We start from the raw sequence: 18,484 nt of genomic DNA, 5'->3' as shown, positions 1-18,484 counted from the left end.
TTTGGTAGGACATAAAAGTCATTATGGCTACCTGCTATGCTAACTTGGAGAAATATTTAAAAGGGCTGCAATGATAGTAATCCATTGTTATTGTTTTATAGTTTCGTTTCCAGCTGCCCAACATGCATCCTAAATATTTATAAGGACCTGACTGTTTATATGATACATGTTTTCCTTAACTAGTTAGCAACAACAAAATCAGCTACCACATCCTGAAAAATAAAACACAACAAAACAAATATTCTTGACAAAGATTTTGCTTCAAAATAACTCCAACTGGCAGATGGAAACACCACTGAAAATGAGCCAGGGAATATAGGCTAAAGGTGAAACAAGACGATCTAAGAGTTGATAATTAAAATGACAGGTTACAGATTTCCTTATCTATGTTTTAAATTTTCCATGACAAATGATAGATGCATGAATTTTGTAAGGAAATATATGTACTCTCAAAAAGAACACTGATGCTATCATGAGCTATGAATATTTAATCTGAAGAATGTCTGGGCCCGTTTGTCAACATGGAAAAGCTTTTAGCAGTTTGAAATCACATTAAGTTGGGAAACCTTCTTAATTTTTCATGGATTTGATAAATGATCAAGAAAATCTTGTCTATAATTAAAACCTTAAAGGATATCCAATATTCCACCTACATCTTTCAGCTCAGAAATCCCCTTGATCTGTGGTCTTCTTTTGTTTCAGTATTTGAAGGTATATAGAATTTTTCATTTCTAGACTCATGGGGTTACTAAATGTTGGTTACTTGGAGCCTTTGATTCTCAAAAAAACAAAAACAAAAACAAAAACAAACCAAAAAGTCAAACAATTTAAGTTGCTGATGGATCAAGATACCTTAGGAATAGATTATGTACTTAGAATTTTAATGATATCTTATCTTTATTTTAAAACATTTTCTTTGCAAAAGTGGTGTAAAGAACTCTAAAAACATATTTAACATATTTATTTCATTTATTAAAGATGTTGAGAATTTTGATAGGTGTTGTTTTTTATAGTCTGCCTTTCTTTTTTTTGTTTTTTTCCTTTTTTTTTTAGTAAATTTTATTAAATTATAAAAGTTTCCATTTCGCCCCTCTTCCCAACACCCTCCCACTCCCCCCACTCCCTCTCCTCCTCCCTCTTCGTCCCTTAGGGCAGTCAGGGTTTCCTGCCCTGTGGGAAGTTCAAGTTCCTCCCCCCTCCCTCCAGGTCCAGGAAGGTGAGTGTCCAAACAGACTGGATCCCCAAAATCCAGTATATGCAGAGGCAACAGGTCCCAGTATCATAGTCTTTTTTCTGAAAAGTTGAAGGCTTTTCAGAAAGACTTCAGGCCAGCCACATTCAGAGAATCCGGTCAAATTCCGAGAATCTGGTTAGATCACTTCCTCGTTCAGTCCCAGTCCAACTGGCCTTGGTAAACTCTCATTAGATCCATTCCCTTGTATCAATAGGTGATAGCATCCCTCGCAGTACTGATTTCGTTTTTCATGTTCTTCCTCCTTCTGTTCCTCATTTGGACCTCGGGGGGCTCAGTCTGGTGCTCCAATGTGGGTCTCCGACTGTATCGCCGTCCTTTGCCAGATGAAGGATCTATGGTGATAAGCAAAATATACATAAGTATGGTTATGGGCCACGGCCGATTCAGGCACCCTCTCCTCTGTCCAGAGAACAATCTGGGGGATCTCTCCTTGGACCTGGGATCCCATATATAATCAAGTTTCCTATAAACCCTAAAATGACTCCCTTAGTTGAAATATATTCTTCCCTGATCCCATATTCATCCTTCTTCCCTTCCCCCCATCCCGGTCAACCAAGCTTTCTCCATTCCTCCCCTACTCCCTTCTCTCTAACCCTCTCCCCTTCCAACAACCCTCCCTCCCACCCCCCCCATGCACCCAAGGTTACCTGGGACTCTTGGCTATTTCCTACCTCCTGGCGGATAGCTAAATAATCTTCATCAGGTTCGTCTTCTTATTTAGCTTCTCTAGGATCACGAATAATAGGCTCAAAGACCTTTAAATTATGGTTAGAATCCACTTATGAGTGAATACATACCGTGTTCCTCTTTTTGGGTCTGGCTTACCTCACTCAGTAAAGCGTTTTCTATGTCCATCCATTTGCATGCAAAATTCAAGATGTCATTATTTTTTACCGCTGAGTAAAACTCTAATGTGTATATGTTCCACACCTTTTTTAACCATTCTTCTATTGAGGGGCACCTAGGCTGTTTCCAGGTTCTGGCTATTACGAATAGTGCTGCTATGAAAATAGTTGAACAAATGCTTTTGTAGTATGCTAGGGAATCTCTAGGGTATATTCCCAAGAGTGGAATTGCTGGGTCCTGAGGGAGATTGACTCCCAGTTTCCTGAGAAACCGCCACACTGATTTCCACAGTGGCTGCACGAGTTTGCATTCCCACCAACAATGGATGAGTGTTCCCCTCACCCCACATCCTCTCCAGCATAGGCTATCATTGGTGTTTTTGACTTTAGCTATTCTGACAGGTGTAAGATGGTATCTCAAAGTGGTTTTAATTTGCATTTCTCTGATCGCTAAGGAGGTTGAGCATGACCTTAAGTGTCTTCTGGCCATTCGAAGTTCATCTGTTGTGAATTCTCTGTTCAGTTCAGTACCCCATTTTTTAATTGGGTTAATTAGAGTTTTAGTGCCTAGTTTCTTGAGTTCTTTGTATATTTTGGAGATCAGACCTTTGTCTGATGAGGGGTTGGTGAAGATCTTCTCCCAGTCAGAAGGCAGCCTTTTTGTCTTACTGACAGTGTCCTTTGCTTTACAGAAGCTTCTCAGTTTCAGTAGATCCCATTTATTCATTGTTTCTCTTATTGTCTGTGCAGCTGGGGTCCTGCTTAGGAAGAGGCCTCCCGTGCCTATATCTTGTAGACTACTTCCCACTTTCTCTTCTATCAGGTTCAAGGTGGACGGATTAATGTTGATGTCTTTAATCCATTTGGACCTGAGTTTTGTGCATGGTGATAGGTATGGATCTACTTTCATCCTTCTACAGGTTGACATCCAGTTATGCCAGCACCATTTGTTAAAGATGCTTTCCTTCTTCCATTGTATACCTTTAGCTCCCTTGTCAAAAATTAGGTGCTCATAGGTTTGTGGGTTAATATCCGGGTCTTCTATTCGATTCCAAAGGTCGATTTCTCTGTTCTTATGCCAATACAAAGCTGTTTTCAATATTGTAGCTCTGCAATAGAGTTTGAAGTCAGGGATGGTAATGCCTCCTGAAGTTCCTTTATTGTATAAGATTGTTTTGGCTATCCTGGGTTTTTTGTTTTACCATATAAACTTGATTATTGTTCTCTCAAGGTCTGTGAAGAAGTTTGATGGGATTTTGATGGGGATTGCATTGAATCTATAGATTGCTTTTGGTAGAATTGCCATTTTTGCTATGTTGATCCTCCCAATCCAAGAACAAGGGAGATCTTTCCATTTTCTGGTATCCTCCTCAATTTCCTTCTTCAAAGACTTAAAGTTCTTGTCAAATAGGTCTTTCACTTCCTTGGTTAGAGTAACCCCAAGATATTTTATGCTATTTGTGGCTATCGTGAAAGGTGATGTTTCTCTGATTTCCCTCTCAGCTTCTTTATCCTTTGTGTATAGGAGGGCCACTGATTTTTTGGAGTTGATCTTGTATCCTGCCACGTTACTAAAGGTGTTTATCAGCTGTAGGAGTTCTTTGGTAGAGTTTTTGGGGTCGCTTATGTACACTATCATATCGTCAGCAAATAACGAAAGTTTAACTTCATCCTTTCCAATTCGAATCCCCTTGATCTCCTTATTTTGTCTTATTGCTATTGCTAGAACTTCAAGCACTATATTGAAGAGGTATGGAGAGAGTGGACAGCCTTGTCGTGTTCCTGATTTTAGTGGAAAGGCTTTGAGTTTCTATCCATTCAGTTTGATGTTAGCTGTCGGCTTGCTGTATATTGCTTTTATTATATTTAGGTATGATCCTTGTATCCCCAGTCTCTCCAACACCTTTATCATAAATGGGTGTTGAATTTTGTCAAATGCTTTTTCAGCATCCAATGAAATGATCATATGGTTTTTTTCTTTCAGTTTATTTATATGATGGATTACATTGATAGATTTGCGTATGTTGAACCAGCCCTGCATCTCTGGGATGAAGCCTACTTGATCATAATGGATAATTTTTCTAATGTGCTCTTGGATTCGGTTTGCCAGTATTTTATTGAGAATTTTCGCGTCGATGTTCATGAGTGAGATTGGCCTGTAATTCTCTTTCTTGGTTGTGTCTTTATGTGGTTTTGGTATTAAGGTAACTGTAGCTTCATAAAAGGAGTTTGGCAATGACTCTTCTGTTTCTATATTATGGAATACATTAAGGAGTATAGGTATTAGCTCTTCCTGGAAGTTCTGGTAGAATTCTGCATTGAAACCATCTGGTCCTGGGCTTTTTTTGGCAGGGAGATTTTTGATAACAGCTTCTAATTCTTCGCGACTAACAGGTCTATTTAGATTGTTCACCTGGTCTTGGTTCAACTTTGGTATATTGTACTTATCTAAAAAAATGTCCATTTCTTTTACATTTTCCAACTTTGTGGCATATAAACTTTCGTAGTAAGATCTAATGATTCTCTGAATTTCCTCTGTGTCTGTAGTTATATCCCCCTTTTCATTTCTGATCCTATTAATTTGCAAGATCTCTCTCTGCCGTTTGATTAGTTTGGATAGGGGTTTGTCAATCTTGTTGATTTTCTCCAAGAACCAGCTTTTTGATTCATTGATTCTTTGGATTGTTTTCTCTATTTCTATTTTGTTGATTTCAGCCCTCAGTTTGATTATTTCCAGTCTTCTACTCCTCCTGGGTGAATCAGCTTCTTTTTTTTCTAGAGCTTTCAGGTGTGCTGTTAGGTCTCCAATGTGTGCTTTCTCCGTTTTCTTTAGTTGGGCACCTATTGCTATGAACTTTCCTCTTAGCACTGCTTTCATAGTGTCCCATAGGTTTGAGTATGTTGTGTCTTTGTTTTCATTAAATTCAAGGAAGACTTTAATTTCTTTCTTAATTTCGTCCCTGACCCAGGGGTGATTTAGTAGTTGACTGTTCAACTTCCATGAGTTTGTTGACTTCCTGGGGGTAGCGTTGTTGTTGAATTCTAATTTTAATGCATGGTGGTCTGACAAGACACAGGTGGTTACTAATATTTTTTCTTCTGCTTTGTTTTTTAGTAAATTTTATTAAATTATAAAAGTTTCCATTTCCGCCCCCCCTCTCAACACCCTCCCACTCCCCCCACTCCCCCCCTCCTTCCCCTCCGTCCCCCAGGGCAGTCAGGGTTTCCTGCCCTGTGGGAAGCTCCAGCTCCCTCCCCCTCCCTCCAGGTCCAGGAAGGCGAGCGTCCAAACAGACTGGATCCCCAAAATCCAGCATATGCAGAGGAAACTTCTTCCTAAATAGGACCCCAGCAGCACAGACAATAAGAGAAACAATGAATAAATGGGATCTACTGCAACTGGGAAGCTTCTGTAAAGCAAAGGACACTGTCAGTAGGACAAAAAGGCTGCCTTCTGACTAATATTTTTTTGTATCTGTGGGAGTTTGCTTTGTTACCGAGTATGTGGTCAATCTTCGAGAAGGTTCTATGAACTGCAGAGAAGAAGGTATATTCTTTCCTATTTGGGTGGAGTGTTCTATAGATGTCTGTTAAGTCCATTTGATTCAATACCTCCAATAAATCTCTTAATTCTCTGTTTGGTTTCTGTCTGATTGACCTGTCCATTGGTGAGAGAGGAGTGTTGAAGTCTCCTACTATTAGCGTGTGTGGTTTGATGACTGCCTTGAGTTCTAGAAGAGTTTCTTTTACATATGTGGGTGCCTTTACATTAGGGGCATAGATATTCAGGATTGAGACTTCTTCCTGATGAGTTGTTCCTGTTATGAGTATGAAATGTCCATCTCCATCCCTTCTGATTGATTTTAGTTTGAAGTCGATTTTGTTAGATATTAGAATGGCCACACCCGCTTGTTTCTTAGGTCCATTTGCTTGGAAAACCTTTTCCCAACCCTTTACTCTGAGTAGGTGTCTGTCTTTGTGGTTGAGGTGTGTTTCTTGTAAACAGCAGAATGTTGGATCCTGTTTTCGTAACCAATCTCTAAGTCTGTGCCTCTTTATAGGTGAATTGAGTCCATTGATATTAAGAGATATTAATGACCATTGGTTGTTGACTCCAGTCATTTTTTTTGGGTGGGGGTAATAGAGTGTATGTGTTTTCCTTCTTTGAATTGTGCTAGTGAAGGGTCGCTAGATGTCTGAATTATTGTAGTCAGTGTTGGCAATGTTGGATTCCTTGGGATGTAATTTTCCTTCTAGTATTCTCTGTAAGGCTGGATTAGTAGTTACGTATTGTTTAAATTTGTTTTTATCCTGAAATATTTTGTTTTCTCCATTGATAGTGAACGAAAGCTTAGCTGGGTAAAGTAGTCTGGGCTTGCATCCATGGTCCCTTAATTTCTGCAGTACCTCTATCCAGGACCTTCTGGCTTTCATGGTTTCTATAGAGAAGTCTGGTGTAAGTCTGATAGGTTTACCTTTATAGGTTACTTGACCTTTTTCCTTTGCAGCTCTTAATATCCTTTCTTTAATCTGACTGCTTTGTGTTTTGATTATTATATGGCGAGGGGATGTTTTTTTCTGATCCAATCTATTCGGTGTTCTGTATGCTTCTTGCACCTTCATAGGAATATCCCTCTTTAGGATGGGAAAGTTTTCTTCTATAATTTTGTTGAATATATCTTCTGGACCTTTGATCTGCAATTCTTCTCCTTCTTCTACTCCTATTATTCTTAGATTTGGTTTTTTTTATTATGTCCCATATTTCCTGAATGTTTTGTGATGAGAATTTGTTGGATTTGCTGTTTTCTTTGGTCAGGGCATTTATTTTCTCTATGGTGTCTTCATAATCTGAGATTCGTTCTTCTATCTCTTGTATTCTATTGGTTAAGCTTGATTCTGTAGTCTCCGTTCGTTTACCTAGGTTTTCCATATCCAGCCGGCCCTCGGATTGTGTTTTCCTCACTGCCTCCATTTCAGTTTTCTATTCTTGAACTGATTCCATTACCTGTTTGATTGCTTTTTCTTGGTTTCCCAGGGTATCATTTACGAATTTACTCATTTCTTCAACCTTTTTGTTATATTTGTCTTCCATTTCTTTACTCATTTCTTCCATCTTTTTGTTATATTTGTCTTCTAATTCTTTAAGTGAGTTATTCATACCCTGTTTAAGAGACTCTATTGCTTTCATAATGACACTGTTTTCCACTTCTTCCGGAATAGGGTGTTCAAGTCCTTCTGTCGTAAAATCGCTGGGATCTGGTGTTTTCATGTTGTTTTTCAGATTGTTGGAGGAATTTTTGCCTTGGCGCCTGCCCATCTCTTCCTTCAGATGCCCTCCAATGGCTCTTCCCTCCACTGGGTCTTCTTCTACTGGATTAGTGTCCCTTGCTAACCAGGAATCACTTTGCCTGCAGTCTTAGCTCACTGCAGGCAGGCTCTTAGAACCAAGGGACTTCCTTCCCTTTGCACTCACCACCTGTCCCGACCCACGGTGCCCACCCCGGCTGAGATGGAGGAATTTAAGCCCCGAAAAAGGGAGAGAGGACGGGAGGGGTTCCAGGCCGAAAGCTGGGATGGCGTAGCAGGAGAGAGGGATTAGCTGGGGGAAGCTGCCCCTGTGGAGCAGCCAGGGAGATAAGGATGGCGGGAATACAGTGTGTACCTAACCTGAGTTTTATGGCGGTCAACACACTCACCCCTCCACAGGATCAGAGCCCCTCGCTGATCAGAAGACTCGCTGCCTGCGGTCTTAGCTTGCTGCAGGCCGGCTATCCGAACAAAGGGACTGCGGTCCCTTTGCACTCACCGCCTGCCCCGGGCCGCGTTGCCCACCCCGGCTGAGATGGAGGAATTTAAGCCCCCTATAGTCTGCCTTTCACAATCACATCGATTCATCTTTCACTGTGTCCTTCTCTAACACACACATCAATCCTGTTGTCAGAAATTTGATGGCAAACTAGTCTTCCATGTGTTGTAATAAATTCTCAAGTAAAAGAGTAAGCAGAAATAGAAGATTCAGTCTTCAAGGGAAATAGGAAAATATGAGAGCTTGGCCATCCTGACAGGATGTGTAAGATACCTTGGGAGATGTCTTCAGAAAGAAGACTCAGGAATGACTACCAAGTAGTGTAATGCAAAAGTGTGCAGCCAATCAAGTAGTGTAATGCAGAAATGTGCAGCCAGACAGTATGTAGATACCAGAACATACATATCAGTGACACACCGTCACAGAGATATGAAGCATCATCACATTCATAGAATAGTCAATTGTTTTAAAATATTTTAATTTTTGAGAATTTCATATATGAGTACTGTATTTACATCATTTTCTCATACCTTTCCTCCTTCAAATTTGTCTCATGGTTCCTACTCATTCTCAATTTTAAAATATACAGATGCAAAAATTTTTAAGTACTAAGTACTAAGTTCAATATTTTTTGCCAAATTTTATTCAGAAATAAAGTAATCTAAAAGAAATTAAGGTATACTTTGTAGTATGTGGGCCAGCTTGTTGGGGTTTCTGTCCCTCCCAGTACCCCAACAAGCCAGCAAGTCCCAAGGAAAAATCACACACAAGACTCCATAAGGTTATAAAGCTGATTGGCTCATTAGGTCAGGCTTCTTGTTAACTCTTATAACATATATTACCCCATTATCCTTATCTATGTTAGCCACATGGGCTCAGTACCTTTCTCAGTGTGACAGCTTACATGTTGCCTCTTCGGTGGTCTGCACAGGAGTGGCTAGGGAGGTTCTGCTTCCAGAATACTTCCAGTCTCTTTGCTCCACCCCTACTTCCTGTCTGGCTTTCCTGCCTATACAGCCTGCCTGGCCAATCAGCGTTTTATTAAAATATGATTGACAGAATACAGATAATTCTCCCACACCAATACTTCTATTGAAATATTTATTTTGAGAAACATCAGGTTAATATTTTTTTTATTTTCTCTATGAAAAGAGGCACTAGTATTGTGACATATACTGGATATACTATTGTCAATTTTGGAAAATTATTCAGAATTCTTGAGGTTAATCGAGTCATCACATAATTTAATTATTTAACAATCTACACGTTTATTAATTTCATCACAAAATAAAATGTAATATTTAATGTCTAAAGAAGCAGATTCTGGACTGATGCCAGAATTCAGGAATCCCAAAGTTGAAATCTTGAAAGACTAGGCTTTAGACCTTTCCTGATATCGGGTCATCATTTGTCCAGCTTAATAGTCCTTTAGCAACAGAGAGAAAACAGAACCCTAAGATCATTCAAAAAAAGGAGAGCTTTATTTGGGTAGGTAGTTGTGGAGGTAGATCTTTATTTGGGTAGGTAGTTGTGGAGTTTTCAGTGGTTGGTTGGTTAGCCTAGTTAGCACTTCCTGGAGGGGAGTGTATGGTAGAACATGCTGCTCACATCACAGGGACCAGATTACAAATGAGGTGGGAAAGGGAGCATCAAGGTCTAAATGTCTCCCTTAAGGCCATATCCCCAGTGACTTCAAGTTGCTGTCAGTGACCCTCAGCTCCTAAATGGTTCAGCACCTCCAACAGTTCACTGAATTGGAGAGCAACTCTTCAAATGCAATCCTTTACGAACATTCAACATCTAAACTACTTACCTGGCTTTTCATCAGGGTTCTCTGTTAATGAGAATTTATACTACATTGGAGTTTTTCAAAGTAGAATAATCTCAATTACTTTATAATTTTTTGTATCCTAAAAAAATGTTACCCGGATACAAAATTATAGATTGACTTGCATGGCTCAAAATTTCATACAAGTATAATTTATCTTACTATACTGACTAACCTTTAAAGACATTATTAATTCTCTGACACTAGAATTGATCTAAATTAGAAATTGTTAGGTTATACAATTTAAGGTATGTATATAGTCAGAGCACTTGCTTTATGGAAGTGTGTTGGCTCAGCTTTCTGTAGTAGAAAGCAAGTATCCCTCCTTCACAACCTCTTTGGGTCAATAATTCATTACTGTAAAAATTCAGAAAAAATGCATAACTATCACAGTTACATTTTAAAATATAACAGTTTTCTCAATGTCTCACAGTTAGTAAATGTGCAGTTTCCTCACTAATGAAAAGAATGTCCAGTATTAAAGTCCCTTTATGTTAAAAAAGGACTGATACAAGCAAGTTTGTTCTAATTACGAAAACTTCAGATTGTCAAAAGAAACACATGATGCTTGGAGAGAAGCAGGAGACTAGTAAAAGAATTCTAAGAATTCTTCACACCTGAGTAAATATTTAAGAGTCCAATTTATTCCATTTATCTTAAAGAAGTTGTTTGACACACAAAATTTTGTTTAATTAGTCAGTATCATACCAGAATCTTTATACTTAATTTCAGAATACACTAACTCTAACACTCAAATGATCTTGAGCGTGCTCATGAACAAAAGTCATTTAAAATTATGGACTCCATTTATCACCCAGGCCCTTGGGTCCAAAAGTGTCAGGGACAGCAAAGGTGAGTAAAAGCAACAATATCCAGTTTCAATAATGCAGTATTTGGAAGGAAAATTCATGCTTATCAGAAATCCTCCGAAGTATAAAAATTTTGTAATATGGAATTAAACCTTCAAAATGAAACTACTTGAAAGAGCCGGTTCTGTGATGCTGACAGGTCAACGTGGGCCTCAACACTTCTACCATTGTATTAGAGGTACCATATAGAGCTACCAAATCCTGACAGCCAGCCTACACATGAACACAGGGCCATTTTTTATTACAGAAAGTTAAGTTATTCCTTCTGTGAATCCAAATATAAATTTACAGAAAGGACAATGATTTGGCTGGCATTTTAAAACAACTTTTAAATGTTTCAAATAAAATCAGACCTCTTTATGGTGATGTTAAATAAATGATCTTCGGTGGATGATAATGTACTTAGTTTTCAAACTTAATGGCCAAGAAAAGATATCTGAAGCAAACTTCCTTGGTTCAGTTTCACAATGAAATTCAAGAGTTGAATAATCACCCACAACATGAGTTCAGGACCAGAAATAATTTGAAATATTGGCTCATTAAATATTCTTTCCAATACCCACTCAGACCATAAAATCATGGTAAGCTAATGGCAAATTTCAGCCTGTAGGGATTCTATAAATTTAAGAGCAATGGTTCAATATCTGCAAATATTTTCTTCACTTTCTCTGTTAAGATTAAATGTATTGTTATGGAACTTTATTCATTGTCCACAATGTTATAAATAAAATCTCATTATGTACTTCTTCTACATACTGGACTTTCTCCCTTCCCCCATGTATGAATTTGGTTTGGTTTTTTTGGAGTTCTGGCAGTTGAACCAGATCCTTGTTCATGATATACAAGAGCTTTCCCTGAACAATAACTCCAGCCCTTAAATCTTACCTTCTCACTGGTATGAGTCCTAAGTCCATTAATTTTGTTTCATTTTGCTCTCAACAACGTAGAACATTTTCTTAAGATTACCTATTTTGATTATTTTTTCTTTTTAAAGGAGGCTAGCCCTAGTAGAGAGCAGCTCTAGCCAGGACAGAAGGAATCGAGTCCTACTCTGCCTATCTCATATCACAACATTGTAAAAGTACCTTCACATCAAATACAGATACAGCAGCTCACAGGGCTCACCATTTGCCATACCATGTTAATGCTTTCTCTTCTTATTTCAGACATAGTTTGTACTTCTCAGACTTCTTGGTAGTTACATGTAGGTGGAGACTGTGCTTGGTTTTCTGGCTGCTTTAGGAGGAGGAGGGTCATTTGTTTGCTTCCTGCTGATTGAGGGTGCTGTTAATCAGGTCTTTTATGGTGTATCCTGTTTACTAGGTTCATGTCAGTCACCAGCTGGGTGAAGTAATTTTTTGAGGGTGTTTATGGTGACCTTTCAGGGGAGCTTGGTCTATTAAACCATATTGGTCTAGAAGCAATCCACAGGTTCTCATCTTAGGTGAAAACAAAAAAAGAATTTCTTTTCCAAAGCAACATATTCTTAGACTCAAAATTTAGAATCAAGATACCTTTATGTTGGTTTAAAAGTTCTGGCTAACACAATGCATGTAGCTATATGGCTAGGCCCTGTCAACTAAACATCTTTGAGAGAAGGGAGAACTCAAAGGAGACAGTAAACTGAAGCAATGTTCAGGTTTAGGAAGCTCCTGAAACTTTCAAGACTCAAGAAGTTACCAAATTAGTTATTTCCTTCTTCAAAGTTATATGAGCAGAAAACAGTATCTGGAAGGAAGAGGGGCTCATTCCAGAGCTGCTGCCTGTAACGTGACCAAGCAATTCCAGGGGTGCAGCTTTCTAGAGGCATTGACCAAACTGGGCTGGGATTTTTTTTTTTTGAAACAGCTGCCTTTGGGTTACCTATGTTACTGTAAGAATTCCTTTATTTGTGCTTCTGAAGGCACTCACAATAAGTTAATTGGTTCACCAAGATAGATCTGAAGAGAATAGTTTCTCTGAGTTGTTGAACATATACTCTTTTTCTCAAAAAAATTCATACCAAATAATTAGCCATCTGATGATACTTGAAAAGGTGAGCTAGCAGTTACCTGGTTCTTGTGATGGGTGATAGGACAAGCAATTAAGGCTGGTCTGTATGAGTGTAGTGGAAATGCAAGTATAAAGATAGTCCCCCAAGAGTTAATGACGATATATTACAGTGTGTAAAGGTGTATAAACTGGGCTTAACTGTGGCATAAAGAGATACAACTGATGCTTAGCTCTCGATAAGAAAGAACTTGTAGACCTAAAGGAACTGCAGTGGGGTGGGGGAAGCATGGTGATGCTGTCCCCTCCCTTAGAATATGAATTGATTGGAAGCACGGATATAATGAGGAATGAGATGAAGATATGGGGTTGTCTTTCAGCTTATGTGGCTCCAAGGAAAATAATACAGGCTATATCTTTAATGTAGAGCCTTATTCTAGAATCTCAAAACTTGGAATGTATGGAGGTGAATCAGACAGTAAGTTGGGAGTAAGGTATGTGTGATAAAATATATCTCTCAGATAAGCGGTTTAATACAAAAGAAGAAAAAATCAGTGACTCTAAATGCTTGTTATAGTCATAACCCTGCACATAAAAGTACAATAAACATAAAATAGTCTGAATTTGAACTATTTGATGTGAACCTTACAGGCTACAATGGACCTTGCTAACATTTTGTATTTATTATCTCCTAGGGAGCCCAGGATTAATTGGCATTTGCTTAGGAAAGATAGAAACAGCCCCTCAGAGATCCTACACCCTCTGCCCACAGGATTCCTTATCTAATGCTTAACTTCTAATGTCTCATAGAATTGGAAAAGCCTCTAGCAAGAGAGCCAAACATCAAGTTCAAAATGTCAACGGAGGCACCCACATACATGTAAAAAGGTAGTTCCGGAAGCTACAAGATCTTTGCTGAAAAACTCCACTACAAAAGGAAATTAACTTTCTACAAGCTGTTGGTCCGGGGTCCTTAAGGACCCACATGTTACAACTATTATCTGGGTGCCTGAACTAAAATCTACTGATTTATGAAGATACCACATATTTTGGTTGTAAGACATGGAGAAATATCCTGCACTGACTGTAAAGTTCTTGTTGCTCCTTGGCTTCTATACTGGAAGGCACTGAAGAGGCTGCTGGAGGAGACTGTCACTGACAGTCTTGTTCAGTTGTAGATCCTGTGTACTACAGTGCAAACATGTCAGACAAATATGACCCTCCACACAACAGCTAGGACTTCTATATGTGCACTCCACTAATTTCCTATTGGATTCAAAAAATTCCTTCAGTCAGTCCCCTCTACAGGAAGGAATTTACATCTTGTATTGTACGCTAAGTGAGAAGCCTGTGGCTAGGAGAAGCAACTGCTATTCTTTGTTAAACATTTGCAATGTGCCTGTCAAACTGAATTCTCAACATCTGTATTTCTGTCCATAGAATATTGTGGTTGTCAGCAAAGGTCATGGGAAGAAAAAAATTGGAGTGAATGCCAGTTCGTGCTTGGAATTCATAACTATGTAAACTTAAGAGAGTACATTATTCCTTCTGAGGCATTAGTGGCCAAAATGCCCAGCCATAAATAGAAGGAAATATGCATCTATGCTAACCCCTCAAGGTACAGGGAATATCACAGAAGAGAAAGTGGAAGAATGTATGAACTGGGGAATGGGTACAATGTTATAGCTATTTCCTCTGAATTACAGCTTTCTTTAATAGATATTGAAGTTTCTTAAGACCCCAAAACTAAAGGCTGGGGAAGCTAAATGAAGCTTAGAATACTGAGAAGACTCAGGAAACATGAGAACATGAGACCTCCTCCTTGAGTTTACATAAGAAGTGAGCAAACTGCTGAGAAGGATAAACACTCTTCAGTGGAATTGTTTGCAAACTGAACAGGGAACTCCAGAGATGCAACTTCTGTCAATCACCATGCATGCTGTGATGACCTTTTTGAGGATACAGTTGCCTTTGACTCATCCATGCTCCTATAAGCAATTTAAATAAACTTATTGGTTGGTCAGCCTAAAATTGAGTGAAATCATTTTTCTCTAATTGGAGTGAATTCAGTAGAACCCTGGACAGCACAAAGGGATTGGGAAGGTGATAAATGAAGAAAAGTTAAAGCACTGGGCCGAGTTGCAGACAAGTCCCCAACTCATTTCCTACCAGCAGCAGATCATAGCAGGAGCAAGAAATTCATTTTTATTTTATTAACCCACTGGGAGTCTGTATAAGCTTGTGAAATCTGAAATTATCTTCAACCAAGTGTCCACCATTTTATATATACAGTAGCATGATAGCAATCCCAAAGTACTTCTGATGACATTTCCCTGTGATATGTTAATGACTGAGATATTTTTGTCCACTTCCATTCATTAGGTATCTCTTCAAATAAGAGTAAATTTTTGACTCCCACAATTACCTAGAGTGGTGTCATCACTGTCTTGTGAAACAGTTTGCAATATCAGAATGTGGGACAGTACAATCTGAAAGGGTGAAGAAAAGAACACCCAAGCCACATCACAGCCTCAACAGTGATTTGGCAGCAGCTTTGGAGAACACTAGCAGCATCTCTTGTGACTAATAGACGCTGTTACTGGCAGCACACACATAACTTCGATGCATACTTATTAGAATGAAGCTCCTTGTTATTCACCTTGATTTCTTGCACATTTCTCAGAAAAGTCTGTCTCCTTGGTGCTAGTATACCAGCTTCATCTTGTCTTCCTTACATCTTGATTGAATGATGTTTCTGCGATATATCTATCCTACCCTACCAAAGTCCACTTTCAGTAAGACAGACATTGCCAATTATATTAAGGTGAAAATGAATCTGTCTGATAATCTTGTTGAAAATTTTTTCCAAGGATGGGTCATTTTGCTAATAATTATCAATGAAATTTGATTTAGACTTATTTTTATTACCAAATCATTTTGTACTACTTTTTTAATAATATGAAGTATATCTATTTAAGTACAATCTCTATAATAGATTTAGTGATAAAAAATTGGTTCTATATGCACATACATATGCATGCAGCTTGATAGGGCAAATAGAATGGCTTTAAATTAATTGGTGACAAGTGGTTTCAATAAACTGCTTTTGCACTTGGATATATGTATGGTCTTGACACTCTTTCCAGGGCATCAAGGGGTTAAGTTTCAGCTCTCACACAGTCTCAGCCAGCTCTGCATTTCCTTTGCCAATTAGCACTATGTCTCCACATTCTAGCAATCTCAAGGATCACCCCTGTTGTCTCCCATCCCGGAATTGTGTTTGACCAATTCAGGCAGCAGTCTGACTTTGATGGATTGATACTAGAATTAAATTCCTCTACGATATTTGCTACTATAGCACAGTGCACTTGACCATTTTGCACTGTGTCTTTATTTCATCTTTCATCCACTTCTCCACAGCACACAAGCTCCTCGCTTCTCTAACAGACCAATTCCTTTTCACTACCCACCCCTCTGCATAAATTAGTATCCACCTTCATCGTATTAGAATACCCTCCCTCATGGAAGGTGCACAATCCAGTTTACATTTCAGAGATGGTACAAAGACACCTCCTTTGTGAATCCCTATCTGCTCCAAGTTCTGGGGGGAAAAAAAGAAGAAGTTTTCACATTCTTTGCACTACCAGATCCCTGTGTTTCTACTGCACACAGCAGGACTTAGAGTTTCACTTTCTAGATTATCATTCGCACTGGATCTTAACCTACACAGAAGGAGACATTGCAGTTTATTCTTTTTATGGCACGGAGGAGCTGGATATGAAAGTGCCTAATATGTATTTGGTGAAGCAGGAGAAGGCATTGACTATTGAGAACATGTCAGAAAACAGAATCTCAAAAGGCATTGTGACTGTTCTAAAAATACGGAAAGGAAAAAATAAGCCAAATTTAATTTGTGAAAATGAATTAGACTGAAGATAATATCTTCCACATGGACAGCGTTTATCATGGAGCCTTGTGCAAGGGAAGCTCATGTTCGCTGTTCCAAACCCATTGTTACTGACAAACCATAGGTGGTAGGTCAGTAATAGAGCATTTGCCTATTGCCTATTACCATGCCTAAAGCCCTGCACTAGATTCCCAGCATCAAGTAAATAAAATAAAATGTACTCTATAAAAATGAAAGTATAAAATGACTCAAATGTCTCTATGCTGGTACTCAATGAGGTCTCATTCTGGAAATTCAAAATTATGAGAAAAGGTCTTTAAGGAAACAATAAAACTTCACGGTAACTTTGTAAAATTAAAAAATATTTATTGGAAAAAGTACTCTAAATTCAAATGTTAAAGAACCAAATACTCTTTTACATCTTTCTCAGTTTTTTAACTCTAAATTTTATATAAATATATTAATAAAAAGTTTTGATATTATAATTAGAAGAAAATTAAATCAATAGTTGTCATAGTTTTATAAATCTTCATGTCACACTTGATTCAATAAAGATGTACAAAATACCAAAAAACGTAGAGAAGACTAAGAAGAAAATGAAACCTAACTGAAGTATATAAGAAAATTCTAACAAATGTGCTCTTACAGATATGTTTTTGAAGTTGTATATTATAGTTAGTGCAGGAAATTTGGGTTAGACAATAGGTTATGTATTATATCCTTAAAGAAAGTAACAAGAAATGACAAACTATATAACATGAGAAACTGTTATCTCTAATTATGAAAATGAGAGAAAATGCCAATGAAAAAGTTATTGGTTAAATTTAAAGTAAAATTCAAGTAACCATGTATGCTGTTGCATATACATCTGTGTATGTGTATGTTATCCTAGCTAGTTAAAGTTTATGCATCCATTAATACCTAGAGAAGTACTGATTTTTCAAATATAAATAGTATGTTTGGGAAGCATACTTGAAAGTAAAAATGAGCTTAATTGCATATTTCTTATGTTAGAGAAAGTATCTTTTTTATGACCATTTCTTTTTACTCTGCAATTTATCATACTTAAAATGCTTACTTAAAATTTTCCTAAAGCTAAAGACAGAAAAAAATTATATCCATGATTCACCACCAAAATCAACAAATATTATTATTTTACACATTTTGTTGGCTATATTATTATTTCTGGTATTTGCATATTTAGTGTCACCCAAGATTGAAGACAAAGTCTCAGACATAATTTGTAAGTACACTACCTTTGTGCTATAGCCTAAGCCCTCCTTTTACTTTTATTTTGAGACGGACTTCTACTATACTGGTCAAGCAGCCTTAAACTCACTTGGTAGCCTAGAAAGGTTTGAATGTATACTCTTCCTAACTTAATCTCCAAAATATATGGGATTACAAGACAAATTACCAAGTATAGCTTCATTTTTATTTGTATTTTTGTGAATTTTGAATTGAAACACTATTGGAAATGAAACATATTTATGGAGTATGTTAAGATCATCTGATGATTTGACAAACATACACAATGTATTACCATAAAATAAATATAGCTAGTATTTCTCTCTCCTCCAGCATTTATTTCCATGTGTTAGAAACCTTCAGAATATCTTTTTGTAGTTATTTCAATGAGTAAGTACAGAACAAATTGATACACATTGAAGGTACCCTACAGTTCTATGAAACACTAGCATTAACTTGCCTATCCTCCTTTAAACAATCAGTACCTGTTGTCACTTATCACTCTCTTTATGCCCCTCCCTCTTGGCTTTTTAAACCTCTGGTGACCTGGTTCTACTCTGCTTCTAGAAGATCAATATTTTAACTTCCACAAATAAATGAAGATGTAATATTTGCTTTCTATGCCTGGTTATTGTGTTTATAATATCCCACAGTTCCATTCATATGATAGCAAAAGACAAAAAGTTATCATTTTTACAGAAACTTGTTTAGGTTTGAATTCCACAAAATTTGACCTG

Source organism: Myodes glareolus, chromosome 2 (genome assembly GCF_982192425.1).
Source record: "Myodes glareolus chromosome 2, mMyoGla1.1, whole genome shotgun sequence".
In the NCBI taxonomy this organism is placed as follows: domain Eukaryota; kingdom Metazoa; phylum Chordata; class Mammalia; order Rodentia; family Cricetidae; genus Myodes; species Myodes glareolus.
Note: the sequence above shows the minus strand (reverse complement) of the source record.